The 13,648-nt window shown below is 34.6% G+C and overlaps 1 protein-coding gene across 4 annotated transcripts in view; it reads left to right on the top strand.

Annotated features, from left to right (window-relative positions):
* The first annotated feature begins 596 nt into the window (after nt 1–596).
* Nucleotides 597–13,648, top strand: part of LOC131149221 (ubiquitin carboxyl-terminal hydrolase 26) — a 106,493-nt gene continuing 93,441 nt past the window's right edge. The window contains exons 1-2 of one of the 4 annotated variants that reach the window (XM_058099472.1): nt 741–1,176; nt 7,551–7,679. The gene's annotated coding sequence lies outside the window, so the exon portion shown is untranslated. Of the gene's footprint in view, nt 1,177–7,550; nt 7,680–13,648 lie in introns of all 4 variants that reach the window. The other 3 variants (XM_058099475.1, XM_058099474.1, XM_058099473.1) reach the window with 3 other exon arrangements.

Below are 13,648 nucleotides of genomic sequence, written 5' to 3'. Positions count from 1 at the left end.
TTTTTTTTTTTTTTTTTTCAGTAATCCGAAGATTTGAGCTGGTATACTAATTCCTACTTTAGCCCATCACACTTAGACTTGACAAAGCTATTAGGTCAAATAATTCCTAGCGGAGTAATAGATGAGGATATTGCAATCTATATCAAACTCATTTAAGTGCATATTTATGGCAGTTCAGATTAGATAATCCATGACTCATTATTTCTATCTTCAAATATATATTTTTTTCCATTTGATGAACAATTTATTCGTAACATAATAATTAAAATTATTTTTTAAATTATAATTTGATAATTATTAAAAGCTTAATAGTTCATAAAATTATAATTTTTTTAAAAATTTTGTAGAGCATGTAAGAGACTTTTGTTTTGATTATGAAAAAATTGAGTATTTGGATTTAAGTTTGAATGTGAGTCTAGCGCAAACCTAGAGACATGTATAATAGTAGAAGAATTTAGAATATGAAATTAAGTCTTAGTCAATAAAATTTATACTAATTTAATTGATGTCTAATAAATATAGATATATCTAATTATAAATAAATTTAAATATTAATTATTAGTGAATATGTAGACGTGAGATCAAATTCTAAATTCGTGATTCATTTAGAAACAGATAAAGAAATTGTAAGATAGATTATGAATCGATCTAAGCAGTGGAATTGATTCAAATCAAATCCTAAATTCATTGTCAACTCATTTAAAAATGGATAAAGAAATTGTAAGATAGGTTATGATCGATCTATGTTGCAGAATCCATTTGAATTAACCAACCTTTATTCATTTTGCCAGATCTAATAACCATGCTAAATTCCATTTTTTCCAATAATACTTCCCATCAATTTGGAAAATTATAGGCTAACGTCCTCTCCCAACCCGACACCCTCAAGGATTCTCATTTCTACAACCCCCAACTACAGTTTCCTCTCTCATTCTCTGAATCAACATGAGACCCTAGCTCGCCAACCCTTGTTGCGACATCGATTTGTGGTCGAGTTGGGCTCTTCATCGGATTCTGAGTGATTGTGGTCCAGTTGAGTTCTTCGAGCGTTGGGTTTAGGCTTCTTCAAACCCTAGCAACACTGTTCTCGATTGGGTTTTGAGCTGTGATTGTTGGGCGATTCGAGATCCTAACTCAGATATTAGAGTCTATCCGAGCGTTGTTTCTTCAACTCTGGTATGATATTCTTCACGCACCCTCTTACCAAAGCCTTTATCAAGGGTTTTGATTGGTGTTCATGTTGAGCCTATTTGGTAAACATATTGCATTATGTATTTTTCTTTTGTACTCGATGATGCTTGATTTTGTTTTGCTGTTAGTTGACTTCGTTTTCATGTTTTCTAGTTTGGATTTAGGTTGTGTTCTAGCATAGAATCTAAATTTTTCTGCTTAGGATTTAGGTTGTCCCTGTACTCAGGCTGCTCTCGTCAATCTGCTATATTAGTTAGAAGATTTTGACAATGTCTCTGGTAATTAAAATATCAAATACATTATTTTCCTTGAACGTTCAATCCATTATGTTGTGAACATGCAGTCCCATTTACCAATTTAAAGTAACTAATACCATTTATATAATTATGTTCCCTTAATCAGCACACCAGGAAGTTGGTACTCATTTTCTAGTCTGTCAATACACAAATATGCTGATTGCTGTATCATAAAAATTTTTAGGTTCATATTCTTATACTGAGAAAAAAATAAGAATAAGGAAGAAAAGGTAAATTGATATAAAAGTGTTTACAGCAGAGTTGAGGACATTTGAGATTCCATTTGTGTAGGAGTGTTTACAGCAGAGTTGTGTTTGGGCTTGCATTTGTTTGGGGTTCCACTGTGTTAGGATAGGTATTGTGACGTTCTGTCAAACATGGTAAATTATAATTTAGGATGACGAAGTTATAAACCTGAAGTTGTTCGCCAAGCACACCAGAAATTTCCTTGGATGGATTATTTTTGAAAATTTTGAGCAATGTGGAAATGATATGACAACACTGGTCTTCTAAAGCGTAACAACCAATTAACTGCCCTACCAAGTTGAAAAGATAATTGCAAATACAAAAGTAACAAATCACCAAAAATATCACTTCAAGATAGTGAAACATGGGCCATCACAAACTGTACAGAAACTTATGAATCCCCCGACAAAGCCGAAAAGATAACCGCAGGAAGAAAAACATTGCACCAAGAATATGTTTCTTCACCCTACAAGGAAACAAGCATTAGTGGAGGCATCCACTAGACCCACAAAAATAAACCAACACAAAGGAGGGCCAAGCATGAAAGCACTTCATCTAAGGTGAACACAGAAACTAAATAAGGTAATCCACAGCCCATCAGTAAACAGCATCCTTCAAAACAAATGAAACAAAAATGCAGCCTTACTGGATAACTTCAATAAGGATCAAAAACCTATCTTCATGGGCTAAAAAGTTTTATCATGCTGCTCGAGCATACACTTATTCAAGGAGGTAGCATAAGCAAGAGATCTTACACTCTAAAGCAAATAAGGAATCAAATATCTTAGCAAAACCAGCAATGGATGTAAAGTGGACTAAAGATTTTTTTGACATGCACCAAGCCCAATAACTAATGGTTGTTAACCTATATAATCTAGCTGAGCAAAAGTTCAATGATTGTGCAGGTAACTTCAGCAGTCTGCAAATATTTACTTCATACCTCCCCACTGCAATCTCTGTTTCTCTCCCTTACCATATCTCTCTAATCCCTCTTTTCTTATTCTTTTTCTTGGAAGTTTGCCTTGAGCAAATGCTATGTGGGCGAAAAAATTTCTTAACAAAAAATGAGAAGTGGAAGGCACTAGCTAGTGTGTGGTTAACTGCTGCTATCCAAGGAAAATGTTAGAATTTTGGAATCCAAATGTGGCATTTTGAAGTTATTACTTAAAAGCATGGTATTTGGAGGATTGGGCTACATAATATATATAAATTTTTTTGAAAGGTTGGGTTGGACAACATAATGCAAGAGACAAAGTTGCAATATCATTGAGTGTAGGGGTAGGGCAGCCCTTCAATTCAGGCAGAGTGGCTGACCAAATTCTGCCCAACAATTGCAATGCTTCCTCATTTCTATGGTTAGATCAGAGTTGAGATTGTTAGGCTTATCAAATATGGAAAATTGGTCTGCTGGAGTGGGCTTTTCTTGTACTTTGCTACCAAATGGGTGGATGAAAGTTGCCCAGACATGTCGAAGTGGTCCATTCAACTTTCATTTTTTTCTTTTTGGGTTAATTGGCAGATTAATAATCCGATCAGTGAGCGCATCATCCTCAAGACAAAGCCAAGTTTTAGTTCATAGCGGGAGCTTGACTTTCTACTCTTTATTCAAGATCAAATTCAATGATCCCATCAAGTTAATTATCATGTTCATCCAGAATTAGACAGTTAATTAATTCCACTCTAGCTAATTATATCTGCGCATGATATGATTTGTGCACTGTTAAAGAACTAAAGTCCCCCATATCCACTATTAATCTACTGCTGCAGTTACTAAATTGATTTTCCCCCATATTAGCTGTACTCCATAGATATGATCAGAGAGAGAGAGAGCGGCAGAAGATTGTTGGGAATAAACAAAAAATTAGTCTTGCTGTAAAATGAGTTCCTGAGCACGTAGAACAATTAGAGCATAATAGGATATCTTTGAAAAACATATGAAACAAATGTCATGATTATTTTTTCCCTAACAATTTTTTGGTTGTTATGCAATCATAAAGCATATTAATATCAATCAGAATTAATTGAGAGGGTTTTTGGCCTGAAGTTTGTATGCTAAAAGTTTATTAATATATATAAAAAATATATTTAGTCAGGAAAATGAAATTAAAAGATTTGAATAAAGGAGATAGAGACAGAAAATTCACAATGAAAATGCAGGACAGCATCACCTACATGCTTTAATAGATAGAGATCACAATGCAAACAACAGATCTGTTAATCTGAACCAAAAAATCAGTGCGAGATAAGTTGATGACCCTTTAACATGAAACCAGAAAGACTTGTTAATAATCCGTTGAGAGTAAAAAGTTAAAGTGCGATACCCCAGTTCTCTATCAGAATTGATTTAGATGACATACTTCCAACAAAGAGGGCTGTATTTATTTTGTGGACTGGTTATGGATGCTGATTTCCTTGTTTTTGTTTTTACCTATTTGTGTAGAAGGTACTGTTTGTTATGAATTTAGATCATCATAAGCAACATTGTGATTAAATTTACGGGGATATTCAATAAAATGCACGGCCAATTAAGTTTATGCAATGGTGTAATTGAAAATAAATACCCCCTAGAAAGCAAAGACTGTAAGAAACTGGTAGGTATTGTAAATGAAAACAAAGACTAATAAAATTGAGAATATGCACCAAGTGTTGCAAGTTGTCTTCCATATCTTCATAAATAAGTTTGTTCATTTTTAGTTTAATTCCAGTACACAATCCAACTATTGTTTTCAAACTATAAATGTCAAATAAGTTGGTCACAGTTTCGTTGGATTACTTATTAAAAAAAAACCTATTGGTAGAGAACTGAATTTTAAGTTTTTTCATATATATTTCCTGCAATAAAAGGGTAACAATTCAAATGAGCAAATTATCATTATGGCACCAATAAGAATTTTGGGTGGGTTCTATCCCCTATTTAATTCAACCCAATCTATTCAAAATATGTTACTATGTTTTGATGTGTATTTTGTTTATTAATTTATTTCAATTTTGTTATATTGTTCTTGCAGCAATGGCTCGTTTGGGTGTGAGCTTAAACAATGAGAGGAAAAAGAAGGTTTTGGTTATACTGGAAATGTGGTTGAATTAGTTCTATAGTGAAGTGCATGTATGCAAGTTTGATGCATTTCACTTTTTCTCAAGTAGTTTGATATTTTAAATTTAGTTTTTATTAAAATTTTTAATTTATTAACGTATTTATTTTTCTAACTTAAGTATTAATTTTTATTAAATTTATTAATTTATTTACATATTTGTTTTTTAACTTTAATATTTGGGAAAATGTAGCCTGATGGGTCAAATTGTATGCATTTTTTTTTTTTGAGAAAAGTGATAATTGAAGGAGGTGAATGTACTTTGCATTTATTTATTTGTTAAATTGAAGGAGATGAGAAATATTTTTATTTTTTGAGATTATATTCATGTGAAGGCAAATGGGAATTAATTAGGTGAAATGCAAGTGAAACATGCTTGGGTAAATTGGGCATAAAAATAATAAGAATGGATATTCCTTTTTGCAAACCAAACAAAGGAATAGGAATAGTTATTCTATTCCTCCTCTATTCCATTCCTATGGAATAACTATTCTATTGCTAAAAATAGGTATTCTGCGAACCAATAGTAACTTTATTTCCATTCCCATGTTTAATTATATTTTTCAAAGTGGGAATACTCATTCCCTTGGAATGCTCATTCCACTAAAAATGAGAATAGAGATTCCAATATAAGATGGGTGGAATGCTGATTCTAACCTAAAGTAGGAATCGCCTCCAACTCCCTTCCTGACTCTCCCCGGTACTCCCTTCATCTTTTCACATCCGCGACTCTCCCTGAGAATCCTCTTACTCTCTCTCTCTCTCTCTCTCTCACACACACACACTTTCTCCCATCCCTTTCACCTCTCTTTTCAGCTTCTCTTTCCAGAGACGAGCTTCTGGGAAATCTGGTTGGAAGTGGTGCGCTTTGGGTGCAGCGATTTGGGCTTTTCTTTGCTGTTTAAAGCTCTATTTGTGCAGCAAAAATCGATCAATTTGAGCGATTCAGCAACTGATGTGTAGGGTTTTGGGACTCGGGAAAAGTTGGGGCTTTGTTTAAAGAACATTCTCCTGATGGTGGTTTGTTCAGTTCAGTGGCATTTGGGTGCTGCAAGTTGTGTGTGCTGATTTTCAGGTGACGTTTGGAATTGCAGCTTAATTCTGGGAAAAACTTTCATTTTATAAGTTCAAATTCTCCCAAATATACGTGAGTGTAGAAAATATTGGATCCAATTTAGAGCTGAAATTCTGAAACTGTCAATGCCTTAAATTATTCTTCAACTGTGTCTGCATAACATAAATGTTTAGAGATGGTTGCTTGCTGTCAACAATTGACCAATCTCTTTGAAGGAATGTTATAAAATCTTGTACATAACTTGGGTGGAATAAACTAAGAACTGGGGCTGGGTTAGTTGCAGCTGTTAATTACTTTATCAAAATCCCTGTGCTTAACGATGCGTCTCCAATAGGTCATGAAAATCATAGTTTGGTATCTGCTAAACTGACACCCATGTCAAATGTTTGTATTGAACATATTTAGTGTTGTTTTTTAAAACTCCTTTTAGGTATAATAATTTGGAATTTGTTTTAATAAGTGTTTCATTAACTGAATCAGTAGCTTTGCTGTATTTATTCTTTAGCCTTTTAAAAATTTTCAAACCAAAAAAGTAAAAGATCGCAAAACAAATTTCATTGCAGAGCCCTTCAGCAGTTCTAGATTACAATGAATAGAATTTTTTTCAAGAATGAATTTGTCGCTCTACTGTCAACACCCAATACTTTTGCAAAAATGCTGCCCGTTTTCCAGGATGACAATTTAGATGCTTCTTCCATTCAAATATTTGAAAAGTTCTGTGGTGGGAATGCAACACAAACTCCTGCAAAAAATGCTGTCGATGAAGGGACATCTCTGCAAAAATGATGCTCATTTGCATGAATGTGTATCTCTGCAAAAATGCTGCCCGTATTCCAAAATAATTAATTTTGCATGCTTTAGTGTAGATAAAATGAAGAGACTTCAGCTGGACAATCCAAGTTGCATAACTAGCGATTCCTATAAGCCTTCTCAAGTTTTAAAAGTTGTCTGCCATTCATTACTGGGACCCATACTCTATTGTATACAACCCTCTTCTAACAACTCAACAACTTGCCTATTAGGCTTATCATGCTCCTTAGGGATCATTCTACAATGGGGCTTATTCGGTAAACATGCTCCTTAGGGATCATTCAAAGTTTATAAAAATTTGCACGTTTAAATTTAAGTTTCAAAGTGTATGTTCCCAACAGTGGGTCAAAGTTCATGCTTGTTGGACGACTGCTGAGCCTCTGCTGCCACAATAATTAGCAGTTTCAGGATAGTCAAAGAAAACCTTTCTGTTTTGTCTTTTTGTCATCTTGTTTTTTTTTCCCTCGTATTTTTGTTTGGGGGCGGGGTTTAAATGTTGTCTTTTTTTTAATCTAATGTTTGGACTTACCGCTTAGCAGCTCGTCTCCTGAACTGAAGGATAGAATGAAATAGAAAATTTGGCCCAGTATTAATGCTATAATTTTTTCTCCTGTTGCCTTAGTTTTTTCATGGTTCACACAGCCATTTATTTTAGCATAGTACACACCTTATCTCTGGCTTGTTTCTTGTTGATGTTTGCAAAGTTTCAGCCTTGTATAATTGTAGTTTAACAATCCAAATTCATTGACTCTGCTAAAGATTTTGACATTTTCATTATCTGGCTGCACAATGGCTAATTTGTCTTAATTTCTGTCTTTTTGCTACATGACCTTTCTCCAGTGGATTCAGTTTTAACCCCAGCACCATAAATCTGTTTCCAGTTGATCTGCCTATGGAAGCGGTCTCTGGATTTCATTTAAATGTTTTAAACATTTCAATCCAATTATGCAATTTCCCTTTTCTTGCCTGGTGAGACTGATTCTTTGATTGAATCCTTATATTTTCTATTTGTTTGAAAAAGTATATTTTGGTCTTGTTCAGTGTTAATGATTAAATTGCTTTTCGCTTAATGTTTTTACTCTTTTTTTCCCCTCTCTTGGAAAACAAATTTCATATTACATAAATTTTTCTGATGGGTTTGTTTGACATGAAGATGCTTACTCTTGTGGCTAACTTTTGGGAATACGATTGCTATGACATCACAATAGCACTGAAGATTCTGTCATATTTTCATCCAAAACCAAACCAGACCAAAATGTGGAATTAATCAAACTTGCCCAATTTTTTAGAATATGATAATTTGTTTGGAAGTAATTCCCTTTATTTGCACATTTAAATTTAATTTAATTTTTTTTCAAAGTGTATGTTCCCACCAGTGGGCCAATGTTCATGCTTGTTGGGAGACTGTTGGGCCTCTGCTGCCACAATAATTAACAGTCTCAGGATAGTCAAAGAAAACCTTTCTGTTGTCTTTTTGTCATCTTTTTTTTTTTTTTGTCTCACTTCTATTTTTGTTTTTTGTTTTTTTTTTTGGGGGGGGGGGGGAGGGCTGGGGTCAAATGTTTTCTTATTTTATAATCCGATGTTCGGTATATTGGAATGGAATATATAATTTAATTTTCAGGCCGATTAAATGTTCAGAGCTTTTTTTTTTTTTTTTCCCTGAAATAGCAGAGATGATGCTGGGTACTCACAAATTGATTGTGATGTAGAGTTTTCATTCATATAAATTCATTCTATTTTATCTAAAATTCTTTCCATGTCCCATCTGTTGCTCACCAGAACTTGGTTCTGCAACAAAAGATTTCTTACTATATTTTTGGGCTTATAAAAGCTTGTGAGGCCCAAACTGCTTCAATAACACACCAAGCTCCTACCAAGCATTGGCAGAGGTTCTATTACAAATCAGAATTGCATTAGGTAACATTTTAGAAGTATCTGCAGTGTTTTTGCCATTTGTTTATAGTCTATGGGGATTTTTTGGAGGCTGGCCTTACATCCTTCAATAGTTTTCTTGCCGTTGTTTGTAGTCTATGGGGAATTTCAAAACTAGTAATGGAGCACATGTTTATACTATTTTTTATTTTATATATTCCAAATCTTTTTTTTTTACATTACTATTATTATTTGATTTATATTTATTATTTATAAGTTTTTCTTTCAGGTGTATCTATTGCAGTTATGACATGTTTAAACATAGGTCAGAACCTTTTGATAAGACAAAAGAAGTTGGTGGCAATAGAGAGACATAAAAAAAGCATGCAATGTGTAATATCTTGGTGGTACCTTTTTATATTCCATTTGTTATGATGATGCAAAAAAAAAAAAAAAAAATCTTTGAGTGAAAGGTCTATCATGGATTTCTATTTAAAGAAAGAACATCTACCGCCTAGCATATGTGAGTGACTCAACTTGCATAGTGCAACTTATAATGAATAGGCAAGCTTTTACCCAATTATGTTCCATGCTCCAAAGCTGAGATAGATTAAAAGATACAAACAATATGTTGGTGGAGGCAAGGGGCAATGGTTTTTTGCATATTCTTGATCATTATCAAAAGTATAGGGTAAATAAAAAATGATTTTCAGTGGTCAAATGAAACTATTAGTTGACATTTCAATAGTGTTTTAAGTGCCATTATATGCTTACATGGAGAGTTACTTAAGAAGCCAGAGTCAGTCCCAACAAACTCAATAAATGGGAGGTCGTGGTTCAAGGTATCTATGCATGCATATTTTTTCCACAAATGCATTAATAATTTCTTTAAAAGAATCTGACTTATTTTACTTACTTTACCTCAAACACACAAGAATTGCTTTGGAGCTTTAGATGAGACATACATAAGAGTGAGGGTACCTCTATAGGATAAACCTAGATATAGGACAAGAAAGGGGGAAATTGCTACTCATGTCTTGGCTGCATGTTCTCAATATATGGGATTCATTTACATATTGCTTGGTTGGGAAGGCTCAGCTGTTGATGGTAGAATAATTTGAGATGCAGTGAGTAGGAGGAATGGATTAAAGCTCCCACATGGTAAGTAGCAAGTATTTACGATTTGTGATGAAAAATTTACCATATGCTTGCACAAAATATTAACTGGTAGTTCATATGACTGCCCAAATATAGGTTGCTATTATCTTGTTGATGCTGGGTACACAAATTGCAAAGGATTTCTCGCACCTTATAGAGGACAAGGATACCATTTTATTGGGTGGAGGGAAGGACACCAACCACCCCTCAAGAATCTTTCAATATGAAACATGCTGCTGCTAGGAATGTCATTAAGAGGTGTTTTGGATTGCTAAAACTATGTTGTGCCATCCTTAGGAGTCCATCTTTTCATCCAATCAAAATAAAAAGTCAAATTGTTATGGCTTATAGTCTTCTCCATAATTTCATAAGAAAAGAGATGACAATTGTCCCATTGGAGAATGAGTTGGATATTTTGTGACCAGCATCCTCTAGCATGCAAGGTGATTCAATCACAACAATTGAAACATCAAATGAATGGATGGAGAGAAAATCTAGCAATTGATATGTTCAATCAGTGGAGACAGTATCTAATGAAGTTTGTTTGGATGTATGAATTTCTTGAAGTACTAGTTAATGTAAAAACTCCTATATGTACATCAAATGAATGAACATCTTGTTTGGCATGTATTCTTGAATCTTGGTTGTAGTGATACTGTCCATTATGTTGAATTTTAATGACGCATCCATTATGAGATTGAAGATCAATGATGAGCTTCCAAAGATATAGGGTCTAAGTATGTTTGAGAAGCACAAGGCAATGATAAAAATTGGATCTGGTAGCATGTTAATTGAGCTTTTTTTCACTGTTGCTGATAATGGAAAGGAAGAATGGGTGAAAATCATTCTTAGTTAGTTTTGATATGTGGATATCGACACTTTATTTGACAAATGATTGAACTTCTTAATACAGTAGGAATTTTTTAATTTTATTATGTACGTAAAACATGTGATATTGATAGAATGAAATTGTTGGGATTTACTTTGTCTAATTTTTTATTTGAAATTCTACATTTGCATTATAAATGAATGCTTTATTATTATTTTTCCCTTTAGTTAAAAGTCATCTTCAAAAGAGTTAATTTCTTTAAAAAAAAATTATTAGATTTGTACATTTTAATGTATTTTTAAAAAAATTTATGAGTAATCCATTTCATTATTAATTATTTATGCCAAACATGAGAATGGAGTGGAGAATGGGAATGCCCATTCCATTCTAGTGTGATTCGATGTTTGTCACCAAACAATGGAATGTGAATGTTCATTCCATTCCATTCCACTCCCCATTCCATTCCATTCAACTCCCCATTCCATTCCATTCTATTCTGCAATCCATTCCATTCCTGCACAGCAAACATAGTGATATTTTTCGAAGAAAGGATAGGTTGGGTAATAGAAATCATAAATAAAAAGATTAATACTTGCTTGAGCATTTTCAGGTTGCAGTTGAAGGTAATCTTTTTCTGATTGCTGTCATATCATTAATGACTTGACACTCTTAGAGATGTCCTTCTCATTCTTTTCGTTATAGCTCACCGATTGTCCTGAATAAATAGTTATATCCTTTGCCTCCTTGGAAGTCGCTTCCTGCATTGAGATTTCACTTCCATAACAATCTAGACATTCGGGAAACTTTGATTTTTCCAGAACTTTCAGTTGAGAAGAGCTCAAACACACATCCTCGAATTTCCGTATCTGTTCCAAAAGCAAATGATTCTCTTCATCATTCCAGTCTTCCAATTTTGTGTCAAATTCTTGCAAATTACATCTTTGTTTGACCTCACATATTTGTGTTGTACTTCTCACAATATTTTGAAGTATCTTGCTCTTTTTAATCATAGCTTCCAGATTTGAAGATACTGATTTTTTTTTTCTGCCACCCTCTCTCTGTCAGAGCAATGCAAGAGCCAAGAGGTCAGTGTCAAGTTTTTCTTTTATTTTTATTACTTTCTGTGAGTCTCCCTTGTTGGACAGAAGACTACTAGCTTCCATCTTGTTGATAACTGATGTCTTCAGCAGGTTAGCTACAAGTTTTCCAATTGTATCTCTCTAAAATTTGTAGCTTACTTGTATTGATCATACTGTTGCAGCTTTCCATCTTCACAGTATCTTCCTCCACCTTCCTTTGAGTCTTGGGCAACCCTTAGGCTCCATATCGCTTGGGACTAGCACTCCTGAACCCCCACTATTTAAAAAGAAGCCCCTATGTCATTCACTCGTTCCTAGGTTCTTAAAAAAACTGTACTTTTCTTTTTCCACCCACGCTAGGCCCACTAATCCAGTCCGGTTGGATATATTTGGGCCTGCTGGGAAAGCAGGCTTCAAAACAAGTCCTCCAGGCCCAAAACGTGTGACATAAAACTGATTATCTGTGTTAAAAATTATCGGTCCAATTATCGGTCCGGTTGTTTTGGAAATGAAAGCTTTCTGAACTTGAAGTGGATTGGATTTCATTAATCCCTGAAAATCTCTCACCCACAAATTTTCTTTTTCCAAATTCAGGCTTCTGAATTTTCCGGTTGGTTTCGCCGGAATACCTCCATCTCTGATCATACGCAGCGCCATACTTTACCATCTCTGCATATCTTGGCTGGTTGGGTAACCCCTTCATCATCGTATCCACTCCATCTTGCTGCACAATATCGGCTGAACCACACTGTCTACACGACAAACCCAGATCTTTCGGTTGTTCCCTTTCATTCTATCCCCCTCCCTTTTCAGCGATTTGCAGAAACTCCACCAACCTGAAGCTTCCCTTCCCTCTGGAATTCTCAGTGAAAATCTTCCCATTTCCCCCTAAGTGCAGCAGTTTCTTGACAACGATCATTCTTCCAAATATGTTGACACGAATCTGACGATCCATGATCCTCCTGGGAATTTCGTTTGCTTTAACCAAGGAAAATTGGTGTTCTGCGTCCAAAAGTCCTACTTCTGTTCCTGGATCCATAGAACGTCGTTACCTGGCAAAACACAAGAAGACAGATACCTCAAAACATCAATGTTACCCTTAATATGATCCACACAAGCTTCTTGGTCCTTAGCAAAACCTCCTCTTCAACAGCCACCAATGGAGGCTCACTGGTTTTCTATCATCATAGTGGAGTTCCTCTCTGACTAAAGGTACGAAAATATCAACGGAGTTCACTGAGTTCTCGCAACTGAGTCTGGCTTTTATCAATTCTTGCCTTTCACGACTCACTGTATTGATATCTTTTACCTGTAAAAAAAAAAATAGCTGACTGCTGTGAAACAACTGCAATAGGGTTCCATAGCTGTACGCTGCCATTATGTTGATTTTGAATTTGAGTAGTATCTTCTTTTACATTATCATACCTAGTTTTGGCCTCAACATCTTGCAAAGTTGGAAATGAATATTTCCTTCGTAAATTATGCACAATGGCACTAATACCAATTAATAACTCAAAAATTTATTTTGATTTTTTATTTTTATGAATGAAAATACAATTTTTGATAGAAAGAGTATTTGTGTTATGATAGGTGAAGAAATTACAATCTAAAAGAGTGGACGGGAAATCCAAATCCTCAAGGAAAAAAAGAAAAGAAAAAGAGAACAGCAAAAGAAAAGCAAAAGAAAACTGATTGAAAGAACTAGATAAGAAAGCCCTCATTAATCCTCCCCATTATAATTTAGTGAAATCTGCAGGGTAGCCAATTTCTTCTTTCCCCATTCAATCTTCCTTGTACTTCCATCCAAATGGACTTCACTACTTTTAGGATTAGACAACCACTGACCCATCTTGTCCAACAATTGTTTAGCTTCTTAGTCCTTCCTGTAATCTCCTCCATAGGGGTAGGTAGAATCCTGTCCTTACACTTCTACTCCTTACCTAGGGATGCAAATGAGCTGAGCCAGACCAAGCTTTACCATGTTCAAGCTTGTTGAT

The sequence above is a fragment of the Malania oleifera genome, chromosome 2, assembly GCF_029873635.1.
Source record: "Malania oleifera isolate guangnan ecotype guangnan chromosome 2, ASM2987363v1, whole genome shotgun sequence".
Classification (NCBI taxonomy): domain Eukaryota; kingdom Viridiplantae; phylum Streptophyta; class Magnoliopsida; order Santalales; family Ximeniaceae; genus Malania; species Malania oleifera.
This window is presented reverse-complemented; position numbering and strand designations above follow the sequence as displayed.